Here is a 19,653-nt window from a genome sequence, read left to right on the forward strand (position 1 = left end):
TACATCAAGATTATCATACAATGACCTTGGGATGAGCAGTCTGGAATGCAGGGGTGCCACTCCAGTGTTTGGCAATTGTCAGTATCAACCACAATATAAATGGTCATTTCACTTTGATGTTACAGACATACATATCACTCACATAAAATAATATGCAGTGATTTGTTATCAACACATATTTATTTGATTTTTTGTAAAATCACATTGCCCTTTCGCTCCAGCATATGTAATGTACAATACAATGATTTGCTGTCCGATACTTATAACAAGGTTTTTTGTGGGGCATTTGTAGATAATGCAATTCTCTCTAGATTGTGGACTTAGATAAGCAGGGGGATGATTCCAGTAATGACTAACTAATATGTGGGTATATTCCTCTAGTGACAGGGAGGACTGGCATACCCAACAGTGCTAGTGTCTAAACTTCGCTCATTGGAAACATTTACACAGGGAGAGGGTTCTCAAAACTATTTAAGGCCATCATTTGCCTCACCACAAAATGATGAGGTTATCCCTTAAAATGTGTTCTTCCTCACACTTGTAGAAAGACTTATACTGTGCCATGAGTAAATAATGCACAGTTTTCTATATTGTAGACATAGATAGGCAGGACTTCAAATCTGGTAATGACTGACTAGTGTGAGTGTGACTATTGTGCTAGGTAGCACTGGCATGTCCAACAGCTCTGTTGTGTACACTTCCACTCAGTGGAAACATTTACTCATGGAAAGAACTCCCACAACTATTTAACCCATTTAAGGTGAACACTTGCCTTGCCATACAGTGATGAGGTCATCCCTTTAAGTATGTTTTGTCTCATGTGTTATTTATTGACATCTGATTACGAGGAGAGTCCAGCTGGGTAGGGTGCACATTTTCACAGGAGGCTCAAGAGAACTGTGAAAACATTGACTAAGAATAGATACAACTTACATGACAATGATTTAATATTTAAAGAAATTTTACTTAGTTTATAGAACAATTTAAGGTAAGTTAGTATATTACAAATAAAAATTTCAGTATGAAGTAAGAGGAAAAAAACAGGGTTATGGCATATTCAGAAAGAGATTCAGGGGAGAGAAACTGACTAAAAGTAAAGAAGTGAGTGAAAAGAGAGAGTAATGTGGTGTAATGTAAGACCTGGTACTTCTTCACATTTAGGAATATAGTCTATCCTGGGGTTGAGCAAGAACAGATCCAGACTTTGGGGATCTATATGATATCGTTGAATGTTTAATTTATCGAACACCTAATTGTCGAACCCTAATTGCCAAACTACCTATTCACCAAAAGTCCTATTTATCGAATTGGAAATCATCAAAATGTTTTAGTTGGCCAACACCAAGAAAGGTAAACTTCTTTTATGTTTTTGCAGGTGGGCTGTGCCCCTCTGCACCCCCCACTGAAATCGTACTACAGTGAGGTAATGGGTAAATTATGACCAGTCGGCGTGTCAATCGCATGTTTTTTTTTCAGGATGGCCAAATAAAATCTTTTGATGATTTCCAGTTCAAAGATTATGTCATTCTGTGACTAGGTAGTTTGGTGATTGGATTTGATGATTAGGTGTTCAATAAATTAAATGTTTAACGATATGATATGGTATGATATGTACCCCATTTCAGCTAGGAAGTCTTTCAGAATGGGTTTAAAAGAATGGAGGAAGGATACTGACCTTATGCATAGAGTTAACGAGTTCCAGGCCTTATGCCCAGCAGATTTGATAGGTCTGTGGACATAGAGGAGTTATTGGTTATAGGGATGTATTGACCAATTGGGAACGTAGTTATACAGAATGATATTCAAGTCTATATAGACAGATTGATGCTGGATAATTTTATAGGTAGTAAGAAGCTGTGTATGTGTTAGTTGATGTGGTAGCTCTAACCAGGTTTATGCTTTTTATTGGTACACAGTATCGGGTTCTGAAAAGGGTATTTTCTTGAAATTTAGCCACTTTATTATAGCATTGTTAAATTTTTGATTTTTGTGATGCCTGGAGATTAGTAAGGATGGGAGTTCCATAAATTAGTGAGGGTAGGAGCTAAGTAGTCAGAAGTATAGTTTCTTTCAGTTGCATTGGTGAGAAAGTTTTTGGCTTTGTAAAGCGTCTCTAATTTTTGGTGAGTTTTTTTTAAATGCAATTTTATATATGTGTGTCAACTTTCAGATATCATCCATTATCATCCCTAGTAATTTGCTATAAGAAGTGACTGCAGTAGATATATTATTAAGAGAGAGGATTCTATTTATTTATTTTTATGTCATGAGAGAAGGATTTTGGGGGAAAGGAAGTAGATTTTTTATAGGCTGAGCATGAATTTTGAGTTACAAAGCCATGTTTCAGAGGCTGTTAAGGTTTCTGAGTGATTTTTTGAAGGTGTGTCAGGTTGTCAGATGTGCTTATGAGTGTGGACTCATCTGTATATTGTATTAGGGTAGCCTGTTGTGGATTTGTAGAGGGTGCTGGTGAGAATGTTAAATAGGAGGGGACCAAGGATAGATACTTGTGGTACAACTGTGGTGACAGGGAAGTATGGGAAGAGGGTGTAGAGCCTTTTTAACAACTGATATCTATTAGGCGGGTCTATATTAGAAGACTGAAAGTTTAAAATCGCGAACGCTCTAAAGAGCAAAAATGCCAGACCTCAAAATCATTACCACCCCACACCCCCCACTAAATATATATTTCAACTCCAAGATTGCACGACAGTGAGGAAAGGGCAAATATTCCAATCTTCACTCTACTGCAATCTCAAAAAAAGCAATTTGAAGTCCAGCATTTTCACTGTTTTTAGAGCATTCACAATTTTAAACTTTCGGTCTTCTAATAGAGATCCTTATTAGGCAGGTCGCTTTAAAACCATAAAAGGGTGAGCTGAGATAGATTTAGTCAGGACATATGAAGTATAAGTTTGCTGTGACAAACTATGTTGAAGACTTTAGACAAGTCTATAAATAAGGAGCAGACTAGGTGGGGATATTGAAAACCAACTAGAACATAAAGAACTGGTTTGGCAAATTAGGCTAAGTGCTTGCAACCAACCAGGTCTTAATGACAGTCTCTCATTGAAGAGTTTATTAAAATATGAGATCACATAATATTTAAGAGAACATCAACTTTTAATACATACAAATTTAAATTAATTTTGTTCATAAATGTATTCATTTATAAAGTACTATACGTGGAACCTTCTCTGTTGGGTGGTATATGTGTGATGTTAGGTATACATTCACTGTTTCTCTTTGCATATTCAAATATTTATCATATTTTTAGATTATATATTTTCATATTTAAAGTATTTTGTTTAATGACATTGTTTCTGAACATATTTTAAAGAATAAGGTTGAATATCCATTATTTATTTAACTTTGTACTTGAATGTGTTTTAACAGTTTGTTTGATGTATATTTTTAATTATAATTAATATTGATATGGAAACTGGATCAAATGGGATTGGCTCTTTCAAGTATAAAACAATTATCGTTTAACTAGAAAATATGCTCTGATGAAGTCCACTCTGCAATGGTTAGCAGGAAACACAGGAAGTAATCTACTTAACAATATGTTTAATTCTGCCTTGTTGCTTCAGAAAGGCAATCGTTCAACTGCAGTTGCAGTGTATGTGGCCAAGTGTTCAGCCTGCCCTAGTTATGGGTAAGACTGAGAGGCCACTTGTGAAGAGAATTTCTGAACAATACAATAATGTAAAGAGTATGAACAGTAATAATGCTCTGTTTAATAATATGCAATTGAGTGGTGGACATAGTGAATTCAAATTTGCCATTTTAGAGAAAGGTAATACAAACCTGCATGGGGGAGTTTGAGAAACAGAACTTCAGTATAAGGAATTATTTTGGCAGCTGAGGCTTAATACAAATTCCTCACTGTGTTTAAATGAACTTTTATCCATTCAATCGGTGCTGAAACTTCAGAAAAATTGTAAATTATTACTTTTAAAGTGTTGATAACTATTTGACATTTGTTGATTACACTGTATATTTTGTATATTTTTTACTCATGTGTCTTATTTTATATTAAAGGACAAGATAGCTTTAAATGTCTAACTGATCACATGTGGTACTAGTATACAAGCAAGTGATATATTCTTTGGCTTAGATTCTGATGAAGTCCCTTCGTTATTTGAGAAGAAAGCATTCAAATGGATTTATTAAAAACTGTCTGCTGCTTTAACTATGCTGTTGTATTTGATCTGTCTTGTCTCCCAGAGCATTACTTCTCAGTTTGCTTGGTTATTTGGCTTATTTTAGAAATCTCTTACCATTTGTTTGTTATCACATGGTGTGAAGTAGTTATAGTTGATACCTGTTTTGTGGAAAAATGTGAATTTGCCTCTAGGGGCATGGCTCTGCCTATAGCCACACAACCTTGGTAGTGGCCGAGCTGTGGAGAATAAAAACAATGTGTTAGGACTGCATGCTAGAGGTCTGTTGTGATTACTTCTGAGTGCTAACTGTCATGTGCGGGCTTCCTTTCAATCATAAAGTCTCATCCATATGGGCTTCCTTTCACACAAAACTCTAATGTCCATAGGCATGCACTGACATTCTTATACAAACAACCTTGATGTTAATGGACTACCTCTAAATGACCTGCATCTTCCAGAATTTCCATCTTAGTATATTTTGTATTTCTCATAACACTTCCCACATCTCTTACATATTTATATCTCATCTGTTGTTTTTCCACATTCATACCAATGCATTGCAGCATAGTCATCAAGTAATATGCTGTTCAAAGTCACAGTTCTATTCCTTGTGGATTGCAAAACATAACTGATTTGGGATTTGAGTAAATATATGGCATGCATGCTGCTGCCACAACTGTTATTAGTGTTTTCAGTATCAGTACTTGTAAGAAAATTATGTCCTGTGGTGCTCTATATTTTTCTGAATTGTTTTACAGTTTTATTAATGGCAGATTTCCATTACCCCAACATTGTTGTTTCAATACATATAAAGGCATGGGAATGTGTACACTTGTGTTACCTGCATGTCTGTTTACATGTCACAACTGATTTATTTGGAATACCTACACTACCTGTGTTTCATGTCTCACTATATATTACAATGCTGCTGAATCTCATACATCTACACTATCTGCACTGACTGCAGTATCCTACTGCAGGAGGGTTTCTTGTCCATTGTTATCATACCTCTCTATCCCTGAATTTTAGAAATATCCCAAAGTATGGCTCCAATTTTACGTGTGCTCCTTAGTTTCATGAAAGAATGGGTGATCTTTGGAGAAAGGTTGTGAATTGTAATTAAGTACTGTACATCATGACACTAATTAGAGATGTTACTTCTTTCATAGCTGAGAAGATCTAAAAGTTCAAGATCCCTTATTCTATCAACAGCTCAACTTAAGTATAATAATGTAAAAAGTGTCCTTGATTGTCAATTATTATTTCTGGATTTGTCCTTCATTCAGATTAGGCTTGTTCCTGATTCTGTTCAGAGCACTGACTGATTCTCTGTTAGGCTTCCAATCACTTTTTTAGGTATTCCAAGTTGCCCTTGTCTAGTATTGTGCTGTTTGTTTATACTCATGTGTACTTGCTTACTGAGGTTAAGCTTATTTACTCATCCCTGATGGTTCTCATGGTGGCCACTAACCAGCATTCTAGCCATGAGTAGGTGCTGCACAATGCGTACGGCTGCTTACAGTCTTACATCTTCAATAAACAGTGCTATTCACTGCATACAGATGGCCAGTCATGTACACTTCTGTATGATGTGTACACACTTGTTAATGAATCAGCAGGAAATAATTACTAAGCCCTTGAAATATAAATCCTCACATTTTTCATACTGTGTTATATTATACACAGCTTTTTCTTTTCCTTTTTCTTTATTTCTCTTTCCATTTTTCCATCTTTTCCTGCTGTGTGCTCTGTTCTAAAAACTGATCATGTAACTTTTTTTTTATCAAAATGCCAAATCTTTTTACCCATTTTCATATTACCTTTCCTTCCTTCCTCCCACTTTTCTTTTTTCGTCTTTTCCTCTTGCCTTCTCTCTCCCTCACTTCCCCTTCTTTAACTTCTAGAATATTATACAATTAGTTTATTAAGCATGTAAGCAACTTTGATCTCACTAGCTTCCCAGACTAGCACATATATTAACATTATAGTTAATCAACTGTATAGGACAAAAAAAGTGTACACTTGTTAAAATGTAACACTTTTATACAGAAACATAAATAATGGACTTATAATAAATGTATTTTATTTTTTATTTATTTTTATTTTACATTTGTTGACTGTAACTGATCATAACCTAGCACCATTGAAAGTGTAAACATGAACACAAGTTATTTTACAGAATCATGCTTCTGAAAAAAAAGTACTGTCTAGTATTTGTGTTCAATGAATCAAAAAGCATGTATTTGTTAAGTACATTTTACACAGTGATTAACTGTAATCATTTAAATAAGACATACAGCAACTGTACATTGGTTTCATAAACAATTCTATACAAACTAATATCTCGCATTCTTCTAATTAAGAAAAAGAAAAATATACTGTTTAGAGATGATGTAGTTATTCACATCATTGCTAAAACAGTATGGCGGTAGTAATTGACCCCCAATTCACAGGCGTATACATGGAATATGTAGATCACTCTGCTGCATCTATACTTAGATGAGCAATGTGTGTATAAGAAATGCTGGTAACAGGACATCTCATCCTGTTGATGGAATGCCCAGAATATGTTCACACATCTGAACTGGTGCAAAGTATTATGATATATAAGTTTAGTTATGTGTGGAAAAATCTGTATGCAAGTAAATTCATGAATGCTGTCTTCTATTTTCAGCAAGCAGTTGTGAGCACAAAGTTACATGTATCACTCAAGAATTTTTTGCTAAATAGTGCATTGAATATGGTTTAGTAGACATATTTTCACAGAATGTTCATATTTTTGCTGTGCTCCTCGTAAAGATTGTGGGCCGGATTCACGAAGGCTTGCACGGAGTCTAAGAGTAGAGTAAGACTCCAGACATCCAATATGTCTGCCGAACAATCCAGCAACAGCCGGCAGGGGTGTGCATAAGAGCTCCTAAAACGACTCTTGCACGGACAGTGTTATGTTATGCAAATTACCTCATTTCTGCTGAAAGCTATGCAAATGAGGTAAATTTGCAATCCAGGAAACACTAACCTGTCCGAGTAAGAGTAGAGTTATTGGCAGAAATGTACTCCATTGGTGACGGAGTACCGTTCTGCAAATAGCAAAACGGAGCTATGACAGCTCCAAATAAAGGATGCATCCAGTTGAGGAAGCATGCCAATGGCCAAATATAAGGCCATTGGCATTTTAGTCTGTTGCAAAATATTAAAAATATTTTTTTTTTCCGATCTCCGATGTTTAAGCGCAGCGCCGCGCAAACGTGCGGCACTATAAAAACCAGAAAATAAAAAGAAAAAAGCCAAAAATAGGCATTTTATTAAAAATATTCCTCTGCCATGCAGGTGAATGGCAGGCTGAGGACAACATGGCTACTGAGTAGTGGTTGCTAAGGGGGGAAGCTCAGTTTGAGAGATGTAACCAAGCATTAGTAGGCAATCCTATGCAAATGAGGATAAGGATAGTGAATCCCAATTTTCCCTGCCATGTGAATCATGTCCCTAGAGTGTAAGTGCAGGATTAGGGGAGTAATAGAGTAGAAGATAGGTGGCATCATGAGGGGGTATGTATCAAAGACTGTAAGCTTATTGGAGCAGAGTGTCTGAGTTACTCAGGACTGGAAGAGGCGTGTCTAAAGTTGTCTTAACTGAAACCAAGAAATTGAAGGTGTACACCGTGGATATCACTAAAGTTTCCTGCAAAGATGCTTACACTGTGTGCACGCGTGTGTGCACCTGTAAACCCGTCTAAGCCTGTGTGCGCATCTGTGCACCCCTGTAAGCCTGTGTAAGCCTGTGTAAGCCTGTGTGCACGCATTTGCACCCACCTAAGCCTGTATAATCCTGTGTGCGCACTCACGTGCACGTGTTTGCACTTGTTTGCACAGCACTGCCCCCTGTGGAAACAGAAAGGAAAAAGGAAGGAAAAGAAGTAGTAGGAAGTTAACCAAGGAGAACTAGCAGAGCTGCCAGGTGAATTCAATCAGAATCAGCCAATTACACAGGCAGTACACTAGCCCAGCCCAGCACCTAAAACTCTACAAACAACATTTCCCCATGTTTTTCTCAAAAACACTGCAACACTGCAGTCTACAAAGAGAAGTGAAAACTTAAAAAGCTTAACTGAGACAAAAAAATGTTAGGGGCTGCCATTGCTATTAAGGCAACATGTGCAAGATGCTGAGGGTGGTGCCATTATGAATGCTGCTGAGTAACCCACAGTGAGGAGATGGAGAAGAGTGTACAGACCCAGGGTAACCTATCAGGGGCTACATGAGCTGGAGATAGTGGAGCGCTAAAGAGTGGACAGAGACCTCCTGCAGCAAATTGTTGAGCTGTGCAGGCCACACCTCACACACAAAACCAACAGAGGGGAACCCATCCCAGTGGAAACCAAGGTATGTGTTGGCTTAAGAATACTAGCAACAGGTACCTTCCAGAGACCAACTGGTGACATGATGGGGATTTCACAGGCATCAGCATCCAGGGTACTGCACTAGTTCCTGAATGCCATGTCAGCACATGTCGGTGATCATGTATATTTCCCCAATTCCCGTGAGGTATTGGCCACCAATATGCATCTCTTCCAGCAAATAGCAGAATACCCTTAGGTAGTGGGTGCAATTGACTGTACGCACATACACATCAAAGCACCAGCTGGTGAGCGGGGTAGGGCCTACATCAACCGCAAGGGCTTCCAGTCCATCGACTGCCAGGTCATGTGCAATGCCCAGGGCATAATACTGAATGTGTGTGCTGGCTGCCCTGGAAGTTACCACGATTCCCATATCTGGCATCTGATGCAGCTGTACCAGACATTTGCCAATGGGGACATCCCTGATGTTCACCTAGTGGGGGATGCTGGATATGCACTGGAGCCATGGCTGATGACACCCATCAGAAATGCACACACACCTGAACAAGAACTCCATAATGAGGCACACGCACAAACACGAAATGTAATCGAGCATGTGTTTGGGATGCTCAAGTCACGGTTCTGGTGCCTGGACACATCTGGTGGAGCCTTGCAGTACTCACCAACTACATGTACTCAAATTGTCATAGTATGTGCCATGCTACACAATATGATCCTGAGAAAACAGCTGCAGCAGGAACAACATGGGTCAGGGCCAAACAGCCCCCCACCATTGCCAAGGCCTGCACAGGCACAGTGTGACTCGGAGGAGGAACAACCTGAGCCTGCCTCAGTAGGCAGAAGGAGGCATGCCCAGTATGCCTTGGCCTTGGCAAAGAGGCAATGCATAGCACATACACTGGCTCAGTAGGAACCCTGGAAATGATACCTCTCTCTGACTCGCACATAAAATAAAAGGGATGCCTAACTTGACACTACCTGTTTCCACACATGTATAGGGAGTGTACTATGTGCATCCGACATAGGCAGCCCTGCAGCACCACCTGAGGCATGATTACCATGTTTTAAGCAATATAAAGCAGTGCTAAGCAGCTTTTACCACTATTTAGTATATGTAAACAAAATTGCCCGCGCTAACTAGCGCAACGTTGAGCAATGTTGGGCAAGGTCGGGCAAAGTCAGGCAAAGTTGAGCAAAGTCAGGTAAACATGCTCATATCTGCTTTACTGTTCTTTAAGCAGTCTGGTCTGCCCAGCATGAAAATAAAAAGCAGTGACAAGACTCGAAACCAGGATACTGTGCACTATAGTCACAGTACTGAACCACTAAGCCATGGCAGCATTTCACTGACACAGCCACAGCAAGACAATTGTACACTAATGCAAACTCAAAAAAATGCTGTAGCATGTCCCTACAGAGGCATATGGGTAACCTCCCCCCCACAGGCCTATGCAGACAGAGAACAGCAGGCCAGGCAGTGTGATGTGGGTTGGGTAGGCTATGAAGTCGCAATCTAATATACGTGACAGTGGATGCTAAGATCTGTAGTACAGTAGTATGCCTCAAGCCCAGTACAGACTGAAATGGAGTACCTTACATGCAGTGCAGGCATAGCAAATGTGTATACGTGTCAGGTGAACCCCTCATCCTATGTACACACACAGTAACAATCAGGTGTGCCCCTGGGTAGAAATGTACAAAGAATAGCTGTCCTCCTGTATGTAGAAATGTTGATAAGTCTATGCAAAGTGTCTCATGGAAGCCCTGCAGGCACAGCATGATCCCTGCTGATTTATGACACAAAGGTGAGCCCTGTTGTAAAAATACAACTTGATTTTCCACACACATATAGTATAAATGTCTATAGCGGCCGTGCTCACACACTTCAACAAATGTAGTGGATTTCATTCAGCATCACACTGAAAGGTCATACTGGGCATGCTCACACACTTAAATAAATGAAGTCAGGCAACAACATACTGAAAGGTCATACTGGGCATGCTCACACACTTAGGCTAAATATGGAGGTGATAATAAGGGATCTATGGACAAATGTGGTTAGTCATCTCTACCTCCAGAAACACATTCACAAAGTGCTCAGAAAATCATGCTATGTGTTCACACAACCTGCCAAGGTATGTGCATGTAGGTCAAAGGAGGTTCCCTTTACTCATCGGTCATCAGACCCGTCAGAGAGTACCACAACACACTTGCGATGAATCCGACTAGGCACCGTCAGCAGATGGAAAGACCACTGTAGTACCTCAACAAGAGGATTACTGGCCTCAAACAGTTGCCCCATGCAACAAGACTGAATCTACCCCAATCTGTACTCTGTTGCATACTGTCTACTCAGGAGATCTCTGCACAACAGACAGGTTCATGTCATGTCAACACTCAGATCTGTTCTGAGTTACAGCTCAATGGCACTAAATATACAGACCCAACTGATATTGGCAACATCCTGGCAGATAAGATCAGTGTTAACGCTACTCCCTCTCACCCATGAAAGAGCACATCACTATAATGGAAGAGTGCAAAGTTACTGTCATCACAGCTGCACAGGTAAAAAAACACTCTCCAAAGCCAGTATCACAGCAGCCATGGGACCAGATAAACTCCCAGGCTGTGTTCTACACAAACCACAGAACAAACAGGCACCACACCAACGTACCATGTTCAGTCATAGCCACACCTCAGGCTTTGTGCCAGCTGAATGGTGCACAGTGATGGTTATCCCACTACACAATGGTGGAGATATCATGGACCCCAGGAACTAGCGCCCCATTAGCCTGATGAGCCTGCCCTTTAAGGCCATGGAATGTATCATCATACAACTTATAAAAAATACATCTGTAATCCCCAAACTCTGGACCACAACCATGTTGGGTTTGTAAAATGCACAACATGTCTCCTAAACCTGATAGATGACATTGAAGCAGTCACCAGAACCATAGACAAGGGTAAGGTGGTTTGCACAGCCTATATAGATCCTGCCACGGCTTACAACACCACCCCACACTCTATAAATATAGATAAACCCACTAAATGAGGTATAAATTGCTATGTCACAAGATGGGCTGCCAACAGGCTTACTGACAGAACATACACTGTGAAAGTAGCAGACTCCATGTATGACAGAAACCAAAACCCAGTCTGTGGGAGACCACAACCACAACAGTTTATTGTATAAACGTCAGTAAATACCAGTACAACGTTTTCATCAGCTCTGTTCATTGACTTTATCAAATACACTGATGAGTTGCCCTAACAGAGTATGTATACTATGCTGCAATTAATTAAAACCATTATTTAATTAAAATTTAAAGCGATAAAACCATACTTTCTTGTCAAAGCTGTATAAAAAACTGTATGAATATTACTATATCTTAAAAACTTGTATATAATTAAAACGAGTATATAATGAATTATATTGTGTGACTCCATGTATGACTTTGGACCAGTGATGAGTGCAGTACCACAGGGTCCAGTCCTGGGTCTTGTCCTGTTTAGTATCTACTTCCCTGAAGTAAACTATAACATGGAAGGTCTGTGGCTACTGAAGTTTCCAGATGACTGCAAACTAGGAGCCATAATTGTAAACGCTAAAGATGTGTACATCCTACAAAAGGGCCTCATTGAGACAGATGGCTGTTGTCAAAGCCATGGGCTTAAGCTCAATGCCAAAATATGCATTGTCATCCCCTTTGTTAAAAACTATATAGCCATGAACTACAACATAGATGGTAGTATACTTAACACTAAAAGTGTGACAAGAGACCTTGGGTCACAGGTGGACAGTGGACACAACTGTGATAATCACATCCCTATATTAGTCAGGAAATCCTCCTATGTGGCACACCTCATCACAAAGGGTGTCTCATGCAGAGTAGAAGAGGACATTGTTCCCCTCTACTCATCACTCACTAGAAGCATAATAGAGTACAACGCCCCTTTTGCTATGTACCTCACAAGACAACTACAACAACTGGAAAGCTTGCAGCAATACCTCACAAAGAGCATTAGCAGCCTGAAATACATGCCATACACAAACCATCTCAAAATGCTCCAGCCGTACTCCCTTGCATATCGCCTACTCAGAGGTGTTCTCTGCCTAACATAGAAAGCTATGTCAAACACTGAGCTGTTGGACATGTTCCAGGTAAAACACTCACATTCCCTCTGATCTTCAGACCCAAAACCAGGAGTGAAATACCAAAGGAAGGGGTGTATCCATTTACCATATGGATACCCACACCTACAGGTTAGTGGCACAGCATGAGGCCTTGGAGACCATGCAAGTAGAACTAAAATTGGGCAAAGCTGCTTATCAGATTGTAGCCTGCTACAGATCACCTACCTTGTCTCAGGAACCTCACTCAGTAGTCCTGAGAACAGTGGAAATTACAAAGGTCCTATCAAATACCATTATATGAGGAGATTACAACTACCCAAACATTGAGTGGGAGAATTACTCATGTACAACGTCCTTTGCCCAATGTTTCCTAGAGTTTAAAAACTCTAACACCCTGGAACACCTGGTCACCACGCCCACTAGAGGTGAGAACATACTGGACCTGATCATCACCAACATGGGGTACCAGTGTACCACAACAGAGATAAACCCCTCACTGGTAATATCAGACCATAAAGTAATCACACTGGACATCCACATCCCACTGCCCAGTCAATGAAACCACTATGAAGCCAGTTTCAAAAGCAAACTGCACACTTCCCAAGACCAAAGTGGAAAGCTCCAAAGCCCCCTTGCTATAGGATAATGCCATACAATCTGCCAAATAATTTACAAGTGCATCCTATGAGCATCTACAGGGATGCATTGATCGAGACATCCCAAATAAAACCAAGATGCACTCCTCCAAAAATAAGAAACCAATCTGGTGGTCATCGCCCCTAAACAAGCTAGACAATAGCAGTAGGAAATGAACACATGATAGAGCAAACTTCACAAAAGGAAAGGCATCACTTATCATTATTAGGAAGAAACAATGATTGCTCATAAAATAATCCAAGGCCAGTTTCTAAAGACAAATTGCCAAGGAATGTAAGAATAACAACCACAAAGCCTTTGTTAGCTATACCAAACATGTAGGTGGCAACTTCCAAATATGCTGTCAGCTACTGAAAAATGGCAAAAAATACACTGAACCAACTTACACTGCCCACATCCTGGGGGACAGGTTCAGTGCAAAACTCCCCCATCACCCCCAAAAGGGCCTGTGTCCATCCCAGAAGAATGCAGAGTCCCAGACTTCATGGACCTGCAGGTAAAGACAGCCCTCTCCAAAGCTAAGAACACAGCATCAAAGGGACTGGATGGTGTCCTAGGCTGCGTCATACACCAGTCCCAAAAGGAACTACACCCTCACCTACATTCACTGTCCAGACTCAATAGTACCACAGGCTATGTACCCAAAGAATGGCATACACCAACAGTCATCCAGCTCCACAAAGGGGGTGCCACAACAGAACCTGTAAACCATTGCCCTATAGGTCTACTCAGCCTGGTCTGCAAAACTATGGAGCAAATTATCATGGAACCCATAAACAGAGACTTTGGAGACCTCCAGACACTGGACTCTACCCAACTTGGCCTTATTAAATTTAGATCCTACATCCTAAACCTAGTTGACTTATTTGAAACAGTTACCAAGGCATAGATGGAGGTGAATGTAGTCCACACAGCCCACCTGGACCTCTCTAAGGACTTTCTACACCATTCCCTACTTTGTCATCATGGACCAGCTTACCAGCTTGAACATTAACAGCTATATCACAGAATGGGTGGCCAAGTGGCTCACAGATCAAACACACATGTTCAGGGTTGCGGGTGCCATGTCCGACTCTAAACCAGTCACAAATGGCATCACACAGGTCTTGGTCCTGGGACCCCACCTGTTCAGTAGATACTGCTCAGAGATACAGGCAAGCATGGGAGGAGTATGGCTGAACAGGTTTGCAGATGACTGCTAACTGTGGTCCATAATCGACTCTATGGCTGACACAGACATTCTCCAGAAGGGTCTTACAGAGACAGATACCTGGTGTCAAAACATTGCCCTCAAGCAGAATGCCAAAGAATGCATAGTCATCCCCTTTGGATAAAACAAAGTGCACACAAATTACCACATAGGTGGTAATCCAGTATGTATGGAGAAAGTCGTTAAGGCCCTGGGGACACAGGTAGATAGTAAACTGTCCTTTGATGATCACATGGCCAACGTGTTTAGACAGTCCTTCTATGTAGCCCACCTAATGTAACCCACTTAGTCTAGTCTGATGATGTCACCATCCTACAAATATACCTGTGGAAAAAAGAGCTCACAGTAATGTGTATAGCACATCGTGTAAATGCGTACTCCTGTAGTATCATAAAGTAGTTAGGTAGGGGTTTGAATCCTGCACTTTGACAAGTGTGTGTGTGTGATCTCCTTGGAGAGTAGTAAAACACCATAAAAGTTGTATCCTAATCTTTGTCAGGTCTGATGATGTCACCATCCTACAAATATACCTGTGGAAAAAAGAGCACCCAGTAATATGTATAGCGCATCATGTTAATGTGTACTCTAGTATCATGAAGTAGTTAGGTAGGGGTTTGAATCTTGCACTTGACAAGTGTGTGTTCGTGTGTGATCTCCTTGTAGAGGAGCAACCTTTTTAGAGAGTAGTAAAACACCTTAAAAGTGGTATCCTAAACTTTGTCAAGTCGGATGATGTCACCATCCTACAAATATACCTGTGGAAAAGAGAACTCCCAGTAATGTGTATAGCGCATTGTGTTAATGCGTACTTCTCTAGTACCATGAAGTAGTTAGGTAGGGGTTTGAAGCCTGCACTTGGTGAGTGTGTGTGTGACACTGTTGGTCAATGTGTTGTGGGTTTTGCTTTTACTACTGGTTGACAACAGTATGTGCATTGCACATGTCAGGTAGCTGTGTGGCAAATACATATACGTACATGTGACCTCAATTATTTCATAGGTGGGAACCCTGCTTTCTCCATGAACACATCTGTCATCTTTGCCAGAGTGTGCTGCCACTTTCCAGACCTTAGGTCACATCTGTATGCTTGTGACAAGGCCAGTGACTGCAGTGATCCCTGGCCTAGGTCATCCATGTCACACACACTCATTATGGTATCTATTGAATTGTGAGTGAGGGTTTATGGCTGAGGTATATTACAGACCTGTTTGAATGCAGCAAAGTCTGTCAATGATGGCTTTTCATTATAGGTGTACAACAACCTTTGTGGATATGCATGCAGACCCCTTATTTCTAATGTGATCCAGTGAGAGATTTCTAAATACCTTTGGAAATGTGATTACCAAAGTAGAGATGACGTAACACTTGGCTGCATGTACACATCGGTACCTGTTCAACATGCTGGTGGCTACTACCTATGTTGTACTGTGGGGATACTATGTTTCGTAAAGGTGGATGACTATGCTCTGGTTGTCTTATAGCTTTACAGCATGGGTTTGACAACAGGTATATGTCTGTATGATACCCTTGTGAAGGATGTGTGTGCCATCTGGAGAATGCATTATAGGCCACAGTATGCATTTCCAGACGTGGATGGACATATTCCTACTGTGACTGCTTGTACCTAAGAGAGCTATATGGCAAACAGGAGTGGTGTCAGGAATGGGTGCAGGTGAATACCACTGGTTACTGGCATAGTATAGTACCTGAAGTATCTAAATGTTGCTGTGTGTCCTACATCTGTGTGTCAGTTGTCAAGACATCATCTAACAATTGTTTATGGTCAGGCTGTTGAGGTTATGTATACTACCAGAATGCAAAACAATGACAGATAGTAACAGTATCACTCACAGCACAGTGTCAAACCATGTCATACACACATGTACTCAAGTTCCGAAATGTGTGTAGTACAATGCATACTGGCCACCAATAGAAACTATGGAGCATTACTGTGTAACAAGCATGTCACCCTGCCCATGTGTCCACTATGCACGTACATGCAGACAGTGCACCTTCACCATGTTCACAAATGTACACCTGCAAATCTGTGCTACACACATCCCACACATACTGTCCACTCTCTAACGCCAATACTACACACATCAGCCAAGTGGCACGTGGGTGGACAATACACTATTGGAACTAACACTGGTGTAAACAATACTACATTGACAATCATAGCTTTAATGCATCATGCCTGCTCAGCTACACCTACAAGGATATCATTACACTCTACTGCTGACAACATGCTAACATTGCTATACTGCTCTAAAGTCACCCTGTGCATCAGCACCATGGTAGCCTGTTCCTGCATTAATGTTACAGATGACAGGAGGTGGCACAGGTTTCATCATATGCACAGGGTGTGTTGTTGTTTTGCCAGAGGACTACATTGAGCCATACAATTGACATGTATGTGTGTGAGGGCCAAGAGTACTGCTATGGGCCAATGTTGATGTGTTAGCCCTAGGTGTCTGTTTTATGTGTGTGTGTGTGTGTGTGTGTGTGTGTGTGTGTGTGTGTGTGTGTGTGTGTGCCTGCATGCACACAGTTCCACCATGTGGCTGCCATATACAGGGATTAGTGGGACAGCCACAGACTGTAGTTGCCAGGCTTTACAAATCACCATCTCTGGCCAAGGACACGGTACCTGTGCCTGGCAGGTGTGCTACCGACAGTATCAGGTACTAAGCCAGACTGGGTACTATCCTCAGAGGTGGACAGATGTACACTGGACCCAGGTCCCTGCTGGGACTGTCCAGAGCCATGTGCACGTGGTCTTCTAGGATGGTCTATGGACAACCCACCCCCAACATTGCTGGGGCTGGCACTGGCACTATGGGAGCGGCTGTGACTTGAGGGATGTCTGCAGTGAATGCCAGCTGCTGATGTTGCTGGCATATGTCCACGTCGATGTCTAAACCATCCCGCACTGTCCTGACACATGGACATGACATTGCGGAGGACATCTAATGTCTCACCCCAACGTCTATCAGTGATCTCAGTGTAATTACAGATGGCACCTGCTACGTCACGGATACTGTCAATTATAGCGATGTTATGTGCCCTTAGTCCCTGTCTGGTGTGCTGTTCTATAAGTGCCTGTGCCTCCATGACAGACTGGAACATGCATGAGGTTGTAAGACCTGTGGCATGTCTGCCGGGGCATGATGAGCAGCAGTGTTCCGATGAGAACCCCTGGACATCTGCCTATGTGGTACCCTTCCAGACATCTGGGTATGGTTGCTGTGTTGGTATGCATGTGCCATAGATACCACACTGTCCTGGCCAATGCCGACTGTACACTGAACCTCAGCTAAGGGCATTGGTGATGGATGTATTGGCAGTATGACTGTGTGCATGGATGGGGTGGAAACTTGTGTTCTGTTGATTTGTGGCCCAACGACAGACCCTGGAAAACATGCCTGTACCTCAACACACCTATCCTCATTATCACTATTTTGCTCAGTGACATCATGTTCCCTGCTGCAGTGAACCAGCCCAACCTCAGCATCTGTGAGAGGAAGACAGGAAACACACTTTACGACCTGTACATGATGTCAGAACACATGCACACATGCACACAAATACACACCTCACTTAAACAGACACACACACACACACACACACACACACACACCACCAGCAATCCAGAACATACTCAATAGTGGTTGATGGTGGGGTACAGTATCACAAGCCAAACAGTCATATTACATGTGTCAGCATGCAGGACGTGTGTTGCTCAACAGCATGCATTGCGAGTGTTGACAGCCCTTGCTAATAACAGTATACATGGCTTTGATGCATGTGTGTTGTTGTTCAGTGATTGGCCTCACCCTGGAATGCAATGTGTACATGGACACAACATTGCTGTGAAAGTATTAAAAGCTCTGCAATGTCCTGTGCACCATCACTCACAGGTATACATACCATGGCTGCATGTGTATCTGTGTGTCACATAGATATCCATTTCTGATTAGAGCATCTGTGTCTTTAGCAGATAATTGTGGACACAGGTTTAGCACATGCATGCTATGTATACACAGGATGAGTGGTGAATGTATACCTGATGGAATACCATTGTTCAACATAGACATTGTACATTGGTTATGGTGAGTGTAGGACATATTGTGTACATGCCAGTGCCAGCAATGACATGGCATGTTACAACACAACTGCAACATTAAACATCACAAATACCCAATGTGAGTCATGTGACCTATACATTTCATAGCATTACAAGACGTATATGTGTCACTTTGTACAAATGGTGATTGCTATGCATATTGTGTATAGTTGCATATGTTTGCACACACACAACAGTGAGGTGCATAGCATGAATGTTATGTGTAGTACTGTGGTTACTGTAACTGGATGGGGTGTAGCACCATGAGCCAGCATCATGCAGCATCATGTGGTCACTCAAGGCTACTAATGTGTGCCAGACCGGCACCTAGCATGCTGTACCTGAACTGCAGTACCATGGCTACATTAACCATTTCACAACCATTTGTTACATGGGTTTGTAAGGTGCCCAACAGGGAGCATTGCCTAACATGAATGTGTTATGTGTTGCAGAGTGTCACACAGCCCCATGATAGGCCCCTACCCCTCAGGTATGTTATGTGTGCTGTGTGGATGACATTTGGGATACTGGAGTGTGACCTTACAGTGGGTGTCTGAATACGCCATGTGTAACATATGAACATGTACTGCGTATGACAATGTTGTGTATGTTGTGTGCATGTGTATCGACTCTGCCTATCCAATGTCCACTACAGTTTTGCCACAACTGTGTGGGATGCTCTGTGTATTGCATGTGTTTGAGGCAGCTACACATGTTACTGGGATGTGCATAGTCTCACAGCAAACATGCACAACATGCATTATGCGTAGATGTGTTACATGTACATGTCCTACACCTCGCCTATGACATGCACATATATCATGCAATATTAAATGTAGAACACACTCACCAGCATGGGTCTGCTGCCTTGCTGTCACACCAGAGGGACCTACAAGGATATGAGACAGTTTGTCAGTGGCAACAACTATGTCATTGCTACTGTGGGTTTGCAATCTTACAGTAGTACAATGGTTGACAGTCACAGGCCTACAGATT

The sequence above is a fragment of the Protopterus annectens genome, chromosome 2.part0, assembly GCF_019279795.1.
Source record: "Protopterus annectens isolate FY-2018-M chromosome 2.part0, PAN1.0, whole genome shotgun sequence".
Classification (NCBI taxonomy): Eukaryota; Metazoa; Chordata; order Ceratodontiformes; family Protopteridae; genus Protopterus; species Protopterus annectens.